The sequence below is a fragment of the Tachysurus fulvidraco genome, chromosome 1 (genome assembly GCF_022655615.1).
Source record: "Tachysurus fulvidraco isolate hzauxx_2018 chromosome 1, HZAU_PFXX_2.0, whole genome shotgun sequence".
NCBI classification, from domain to species: Eukaryota; Metazoa; Chordata; class Actinopteri; order Siluriformes; family Bagridae; genus Tachysurus; species Tachysurus fulvidraco.
The window spans coordinates 17,297,370-17,307,369 of NC_062518.1; the positions used below are offsets into that span (position 1 = coordinate 17,297,370).

Consider the following 10,000-nt stretch of genomic DNA (forward strand, 5'->3'; position numbering starts at 1 on the left):
CAGCAGGTTCACCTGAGGGTCCGAGGCTCATTAATCTCACTCCCTCTGCCACACCTTCATGTCTTCTCTCTGTTTATTTTGCTCCTACCCTTTATTTATTTATTATTTATTTATATTTATTTATTTATTTATTATATTTATTTATTACTCTAAGTCTGTTTTGTTGTCACGCTGCTATATGGCTTTTATTGATAATTTAATTCTGGGAATAACTAAAACCAGGAGTGTGTAACGACATGCTAACACAGTGCTAAGTGTTAATACGTTAATGACGATTAGCTGATTAGCTGAAACGGGGTGTGAGGTTAACACAAGTCCAACACTCAGTGACCCAAAGTGTTGTGTACACATCAGGTCAGGGGTTAAAGCTGAACCTGTGTTTAGAGGGTGGTGTTACACCTCACTCCACAGGAAACTCTATCAGGGTGTGTTACATGTTTATTACAGGTACAGTGCCACACTCTACTCAAAATACTAGCATGTTTCTGGGAGGTGAGGCACAGAGGACAGGTGGAGAACATGTACACATGCTCCTCTGGACCCGCAGAAGCAGAACTACACCACACCAGTCAAAATCTCATGTCTTATTCATACAGGATAATCTGATCTATTAGTGGGTCCATCAGTCAGACAGTCAAGTAAACACGTGCTGTAGTGGAGCCTCCAGTCACGTCTGAAGATGGAGGACAAACTGTGACTACACGGCAGCTTTAGACGCTATAGATTTTTGCAGAAGTCTGATGTTTGAGATCGTGCAGCTTTACAAGAACAAACTGAAGAACAGCCGCCGGACTCTGCGCTCCCGTGACCAGACGAGCACAGACCAGGAGGTACGAGAAGAAAAGAAAAGTAGCGGTTGGCACTCAGACTAGTTCTGTGGCAGGAGAATAAGAAGAGAATGAGAAGTTTATCCATGGCCTTCGTGTAGAACCACAGGGGAGAAGAGTCCAGCAGCACTCGTGCATGATTCAGATCTTAATGAGGTACAGAGGGAGATGTTCTGTGCTTATAAAGTCCTCCCTCGTTTCCTCTTTCTCCCTCGGATCCCTTGTGTTCCTTCTCTCCTGTCTTATTCCTAAAGGTCTCGAGAGGAGTGTGTGAGTGAGCAGAGGTCCGTCCCACTTTCCTCAAGCCAGAAGGTGTGTAAAAATACCAGAACATCTCCTCTGCATCCTGGGTTCTCTCTCTCTGGACCTGTGTACAGTGTGTACGTGTGTACAGTAACGTACTCGTGAAAGGGAACCACCACTTCCTGTTAACGCTCACACATTTCGCTACACTAAGCACCAGAGATGGGGGACTCGAGTCATATGAACTTGACTCGAGTCAGACTTAAGTCGCAAATTTGAGACTTGAGACATGCTTGACAAATATTAAAAAGGCTCGACTTGACTTTGACATGACATTCATGACTGATACTTGACTCGGAGTGAGATAAATGATTCAGAGATTGGGACTCGACTTGACTCGAGTCAGACTTAAGTCGCAAATTTGAGACTTGCTTGATAAATATAAAAAAGACTCGACTTTGACATTCATGACTGGAGACTTGGCTCGGACTTTGAGTTAAATGATTCAGAGATGGGGGACTCGACTTGACTCGAGTCATACTTAAGTCAAAAATTTGAGACTTGCTTGATAAATATTAAAAAAGACTCGACTTAACTTTGACTTGACATTCATGACTCGGACTTGAGATAAATGATTCAGAGATTGGGACTCGACTTGACTCGAGTCAGACTTAAGTCGCAAATTTGAGACTTGAGACTTGCTTGACAAATATTAAAAAAGACTCGACTTTGACAATCATGACTTGAGATTTGACTCGGACTTGAGTTAAATGACTCAGAGGTGGGGACTCGACTTGACTCGAGTCATACTTAAGTCACAAATTTGAGACTTTCTTGATAGATATTAAAAAAGACTCGACTTGACTTTGACTTGACATTCATGACTTGAGATTTGACTCGGACTTGAGATAAATGATTCAGAGATGGGGGACTCCACTTGACTCGAGTCAGACTTAAGTCGCAAATTTGAGATTTGCTTGATAAATATTAAAAAAGACTCGACTTGACTGCCTGAGATAGGCACAGGCTCCCCGTGACCCAAGAATTTTGGATAAGCGGTAGAAAATGAATGAATGAATGAATGAACTCGACTTGACTTTGACCTGACATTCATGACTTGTGACTTGCACACATGTGACTCACTCCCACCTCTGCTAAGCACTGAGATTCCCCAAAAAACTGTGTACGAGTGTGTTGAGAGATTCTAATGAAACAGAAATGTGTTGTAGACACCATCACAGCCCACATGGTCTCAGCCCTTTCTGTGTCCTCGCACTAACTTCACCCTAAAGCTCACATATACCTGGATTTAGCTTCTTCACTAAAACACAATGTCCCAGCGGTTCAGCTGAATCAGCTCCGGTACTGTTTAGAGCTTTGTTTTTGTGCACAGACAGATGGATGAGCTGAATCACATCACCAAACATTTCTCCTTCTCTAAATCCTCCAACTGCACGGTTTAATATTCCTGCCTGTCGGTGCCGGACTGTTCCGTCATTTACAGCCAGTTCACATGAGAAGTGAAAACCAGACAAGAAGGAAGTGTCTAAAATATTATTAATTGACCAGATTGTGCCACATTTTAATAAAGTTTATCAAACATCACCAATTAAAATAGTTTAGTATTTGCGAGGGTTTAATTGGAGAAGTGTCGCAGCATCACATGTGAACGCTTCAGAAAACAGTGCCATTTAAAGTAAAATGGAGTTTACTAACAAGCCAGATGCTGCCGAGAATGTATTCCTTTACCGGTTTGTGTTTGTCTTTGTCTTTATTACATTCCTCTTCACTAAAAAAATAAGTTTGTAATAAAGCTGGAGTTAAGGGTGTAGTTACGAGCCGTCTCCTTCCAGGCTGCGGATCAACTCCGTCAGCACCATCATTAAAGCCTGCGATTTCAGATTGATGAGTAATATCTGATGTTTATTGGCAGTTTGTTTCTTCACACTGACAGCTTTTACTTTCTGGTCTCTCGGTGCTGTGAGACAGCTGCACAAATGCACAAGTGATGCAGAGAGTCTAATGCAAATTGGCTGCCTAGCAACTCCCAATTATGAGCCGTCTCTCACACTTAACACACATATTGTCGTGTAAAAATAACCCGGTCGGTCCACTGACAATTAAGCGTCTAATTAAGCGACGTGCTCAAGTTTCCTCCCTGCATCACGAGTCTAATCATCCTGCCAGCTGGACAGTGCGGCATCCTCACCATGGATGGGGCAATTTCACACTTCCACACAGACTTCCAGCACCCAGCAGCCCTCTAGTGTAGTATATTAGTGTATGATCTGAACCTACATTTATACCTTGACATTAAAACTGAATGAAAAAAACTTCCCTTCTCTGGTCATTATGCAAAGTGGGAGGCACACGGTGGCTTAGTGGTTAGCACGTTCGCCTCACACCTCCAGGTTTGGGGGTTCGATTCCCACCTCTGCCTTGTGTGTGTGGAGTTTGCATGTTCTCCCCGTGCCTCGGGGGTTTCCTCCGGGTACTCCGGTTTCCTCCCCCGGTCCAAAGACATGCATGGTAGGTTGATTGGCATCTCTGGAAAATTGTCCGTAGTGTGTGAGTGAATGAGAGTGTGTGTGTGCGCCCTGCGATGGGTTGGCACTCCGTCCAGGGTGTATCCTGCCTCGATGCCCGATGACGCCTGAGATAGGCACAGGCTCCTCGTGACCCGAGAAGTTCGGATAAGCGGTAGAAGATGAATGAATGGTCATTATGCAACGGAGCGCTCTGACTTCCTGCTTTCACACACATCCAGGTTAGGGTGGAGCTGTAATGACCTGACAGACAAAACATGTTGTTCAGGAAGTGTGCTTCATACAGAACAGATGAGAACAAAGCACTCACACTCTGCATGGAGGTTATGCGAACGAGGTGTTTCCCCGACCAAATCTGCCTCCGAGTGAGAAGTGAATCGACTCAACCGCACAGATATGAGCTGCTCAGCTGATCTAAAAGGCAGAGCTGTAGATCTGTACAGCTGCAGAAATGCTATTTGTTCTGGAGATTTGGTTTGGACCTTTACTTTTTGACTCCATGTTGATCTAGAACCTCCATCTGAAACCACCGTGACATAAACATAAACTTCTCTAAACATCTGCAATTCCAGCAGAACAGATATCGATGATGAACACATCCCTCAGAGATGAAACCCAGGAGCCAAGCAGCATTTTGGACACCACGTGGCCGTCTTTGCGGGACAAAAAATGCATTTTGGAGAAAACATAAATCTTTCAAGGCGGTGATGCAGGCAGCTGATGATGTGTGCAGTCACAGCTATTAAAGCTCAGTGGGAGGTGTGATAGAGAACAGACGTGCACTTCACTTGATAAATTGTGTGACAGACCCTCAGCGCTCGGGAAGAAAGAAAAATGTTGACTTAATTGTGAAGATTTTTTCATTTCTTCCTTTACATTACTGATTCACTTTAAATGACTAAATGATAATTGCCTTGTTTTCTCTACTTAAATTCTTTCTGTTGTTCTTCTGTTCTGTCATATTAGGCAAAAAGGGGGTCACGGTGGCTTAGTGGTTAGCACGTTCGCCTCACACCTCCAGGGTCGGGGTTCGATTCCCGCCTCCACCTTGTGTGTGTGGAGTTTGCATGTTCTCCCCGTGCCTCGGGGGTTTCCTCCGGGTACTCCGGTTTCCTCCCCCGGTCCAAAGACATGCATGGTAGGTTGATTGGCATCTCTGGAAAATTGTCCGTAGTGTGTGTGTGTGTGTGTGAATGAGAGTGTGTGTGTGCCCTGTGATGGGTTGGCACTCCGTCCAGGGTGTATCCTGCCTCGATGCCCGATGACGCCTGAGATAGACATAGGCTCCACGTAACCCCACCACCCTACTCTTACCCCACCACCCTACACTAACCCCACTCACTGCCACATGCTCAGCATCCCCTGACGGTGTATAGAGTGGAGTTGAGGTGTAGATGAACCCTTCTGCTGATGTACAGTGAGTGTTACTGTAGGTTTTGCTCTGATTGTTCTACACAAGTCTCCTCTGTAGTGTCAGGAAGGCTGGGGCTTGCATTAGCTTGTGTGATTTCAACCATCTGTTTTGTGTTTTTTGTGCTTTGTTTATCGGTTGGGTGTAAAATCCCACTGAGGAGGAGGTCATGCAAAGACAGTTAACATTCTGTTACACACTCATAAGAATAATAATGTTAATCGGCTTTATGTGGGACATGAGACTCTACACACACTGTAGTGTTCTCCATGACACTTCACTACACACAGCTACACACACTGTAGTGTTCTCCATGACACTTCACTACACACAGCTACACACACTGTAGTGTTCTCCATGACACTTCACTACACACAGCTACACACACTGTAGTGTTCTCCATGACACTTCACTACACACAGCTACACACACTGTAGTGTTCTCCATGACACTTCACTACACACAGCTACACACACTCTAGTGGTCTCCATGACACTTCACTACACACAGCTACACACACTGTAGTGGTCTCCATGACACTTCACTACACACAGCTACACACACTGTAGTGTTCTCCATGACACTTCACTACACACAGCTACACACACTGTAGTGGTCTCCATGACACTTCACTACACACAGCTACACACACTGTATTGTTCTCCATGACACTTCACTACACACAGCTACACACACTGTAGTGGTCTCTATGACACTTCACTACACACAGCTACACACACACTGTAGTGTTCTCCATGACACTTCACTACACACAGCTACACACACTGTAGTGTTCTCCATGACACTTCACTACACACAGCTACACACACTGTAGTGTTCTCCATGACACTTCACTACACACAGCTACACACACTCTAGTGGTCTCCATGACACTTCACTACACACAGCTACACACACTGTAGTGTTCTCCATGACACTTCACTACACACAGCTACACACACACTGTAGTGTTCTCCATGACACTTCACTACACACAGCTACACACACTGTAGTGTTCTCCATGACACTTCACTACACACAGCTACACACACTCTAGTGGTCTCCATGACACTTCACTACACACAGCTACACACACTGTAGTGGTCTCCATGACACTTCACTACACACACTGTAGTGTTCTCCATGCAGGCAGCTCCAACATCTCCAAATCCGTCTCAGTACACTCTGTCTCAGTCAGAGTGTGTTTCAGTCACGAGCAAATACAATCACAACATTTATTCTTATTAACGTCAATGTCTCTTCTTACTCACAATAATAATAACAATGATAATAATAATAATAATAATAATAATAATAATAATAATAATAATAATAATAATAATAATACGTTGAATGATTATCATCTCTATACAATGTTTTCTGTCTACAGCTAATTCGCATGTCACAGTATCAGAACTGATTTGCGTGTCTTCTGCTCCCGAGATTACAATCAGGCTTAACGAGTCTGAATTGTAATAACGAGTCTGTTCTTGTTTCACGATTCAGCGACTCCATTTAAATGCACCGTGTTAATTGCATGGAGAAGCTCATTTAAATAGAGTGTGTGCATTTTTTCAATTGGCTCCTGATTGGGTGCCTGCTGGAGAAGTCCTCAAAGTTTAATCATCAAATTTAATCATCAGTTTTCGCTGCTTGACACACGTCCTCAAACAGAAAGTGGATTTCTGCGATAGCAGCTTTGGCAAGGTTTCTACAGTCGCACACAAACACACGGCTGCTAATGATGCAGTTTTAAACAAAGAGAAAGTGAGGGGATAAAATTTATGTTTATTTAAATGCACCTTAATGCTGAAATTATATCCAGCACTTCTCAAAGGGAGATGAATTACAGAGAAACGAATAGAGAAGAATAACAATGCTGATCTTCTGAGAAGTGGACACCATTGTTCTGAAGCTCACAAAACATCCCAGAAGTAGATTTAATAAAGAAGCACAGACCTTTTCACTTCAGTTATTGTTGGTGTTCATATAACAGGAGGAAATAACAATACAAGTGTAAGTCCGAGGGGCTTTTTACACCTGGTCACTGTTTTGAAGACGGATATAAACCCGATGGAACAAACCCCTTCAGGAGGTGGTCTGGGACGCGTTTCAGATGAAACTGGTTAGGTGTAAATATATGTGGTTGTTCAAGCCACATACGTATGTGGCTGACCAGTTTCAATTACCCCAGAAATGAGGTAAAATATATCAGCATTTTGGGCGGGAGTAGAAAGATCGGATCGATATCCGATTCGCCGAGACACGTTTATGTGGCCTGATGTAAATGGGACAATTTTAACAGATCAGATAGCTATCGGATCAGAGACAACACATGAAGTGACCAGGTGTAAAAAGGCCCTGAAGAGCTGAACTGGCTGAGAACAGACGTCTGTGCTGAAGTTTCTTCTCAGCACTCTAGAAGACCTACAGCACATGACGGAGGGCTCCAGTTATTGCTGCTAAAGGGCATGCAGCCAGTTATTGACCTTTACACTGTCGTGTTGGATAACAGTGTGCCTTAAATAACTCTACAATTTTAGAACTGTGATTTTTATTTACTCACTTTTATTCACCTCCGCTGTTCTAGGTCTCGTGTTACAGCACAATGTGTGATAAATAAGGATGTATTGGGGGAAGGGGCAAACACATTTACACAGCAGTGAACTATGTGTTTATGACTGAAAATGCAGCAACCTAGTGGGTCTTCAATCAACTGAAATGTGCACACACACACATACACACACACACACACACACACACACACACACACACACACACACACACACACACACGTCACCTCACTTTATCTTTGTTCTTGATGCCTACAGAGTAAGCAATGAAATTTCACCCTCCTGCAAACACATCATCACTTTCAGCTCTTTGTCACACCAGGAGGAGGAAGACAGACCCATACGCAGGATAAACTTCAAATAAACAGGGTTTAATAACTTAACAGGACGAAGGACGAGGGTACACTAATGATACACTGACGGTACACTAATGATACACTGACGGTACACTAATGATACACTGACGGTACACTGACGATACACTGACGGTACACTAATGATTCACTGACGGTACACTAATGATACACTGACGATACACTGACGGTACACCAATGATACACTGACGGTACACTAATGATACACTGACGGTACACTAATGATACACTGACGGTACACTAATGATACACTGACGGTACACTAATGATACACTGACGGTACACTAATGATACACTGACGGTACACTAATGATTCACTGACGGTACACTAATGATACACTGACGATACACTGACGGTACACTAATGATACACTGACGGTACACTAATGATACACTGACGGTACACTAATGATACACTGACGGTACACTGACGGTACACTGACGGTACACTGACGATACACTGACGTTACACTAATGATACACTGACGGTACACTGACGGTACACTGACGATACACTGACGGTACACTGACGATACACTGACGGTACACTGACGGTACACTGACGATACACTGACGGTACACTGACGATACACTGACAGTACACTAATGATTCACTGACGGTACACTAATGATACACTGACGATACACTGACGGTACACTAATGATACACTGACGATACACTGACGGTACACCAATGATACACTGACGGTACACTAATGATACACTGACGGTACACTAATGATACACTGACGGTACACTAATGATTCACTGACGGTACACTAATGATACACTGACGATACACTGACGGTACACTAATGATACACTGACGGTACACTGACGGTACACTAATGATACACTGACGGTACACTAATGATACACTGACGGTACACTGACGGTACACTGACGATACACTGACGGTACACTGACGATACACTGACGATACACTGACGGTACACTGACGATACACTGACGGTACACTGACGATACACTGACGGTACACTGACGATACACTGACGATACACTGACGGTACACTGACGATACACTGACGGTACACTGACGTTACACTGACGGTGCACTGACGGTACACTGACGGTACACTGACGATACACTGACGGTACACTGACGATACACTGACGGTGCACTGACGGTACACTGACGATACACTGACGATACACTGATGGTACACTGATGATACTTTTTATTTTTGTATCGTTTTAGTGGTGTCTTTTACACCGTCGTGACTTCCGCTGTATATCTTGTGCTAGTTGTTTTGAACCTTAGTCCATGCTAACCTACCACTGATCTTTTGCCCGTCAGAGAGGAGCATGAGCATTTTACACAACCTGCCCCCATTACTCTGTGCTTGCTGATCTCATCCAATCATAACACGCATTGTGCTGGATCCTCTGCCTGACCTGCAGCTCCACTAAGAGAGCAGTGATGAATGGGGTGATGAAGACGAATAATAACGACTGCCACTCCTTCAAGAAACATATGAGTTGGTGCTCTTCCTCACACTGTAACATCATGTCCTCCTGTTCACTCTCTCCATCTCCTCATTCTTTCTGTCCATCTTCTCCGTTCTCTTTCTGTCCTCTCTCTCACATATTCTCTCCTCTTTTTATTGTACTGACACATTATGGGGATGTACACAAAGACTACTTTTAGTTGATCTAATATAGACCTGTGTTCTCACCTTACCCTGTGAGTGGTAGCTGAAGTCCTCCCTCAAGAACCTCACAATGTTTCACCACCACCCACCCAGCAGCAGGGACGTGGTCTGGAATCAGTGCATCATCATCATCATCATCATCACCACCACCACCACCATCATCATCATCATGACCACCACCATCATCATCATCATCATCATCATCATCATCATCACCACCACCATCATCATCATCATCATCACCACCATCATCATCACCACCACTACCACTATAATCATCACCACCACCACCACCATCATCCCCACCACCACCACCATCATCACCACCACCACCACTATCATCACCACCATCA

General features: G+C 44.0%; 1 protein-coding gene across 1 annotated transcript in view; it reads right to left on the reverse strand.

Moving 5' to 3' along the window:
- LOC113649228 (low-density lipoprotein receptor-related protein 1B-like) overlaps positions 1–10,000 on the reverse strand; it is a 176,857-nt gene that overhangs the window by 132,591 nt on the left and 34,266 nt on the right. The window lies entirely within an intron of this gene.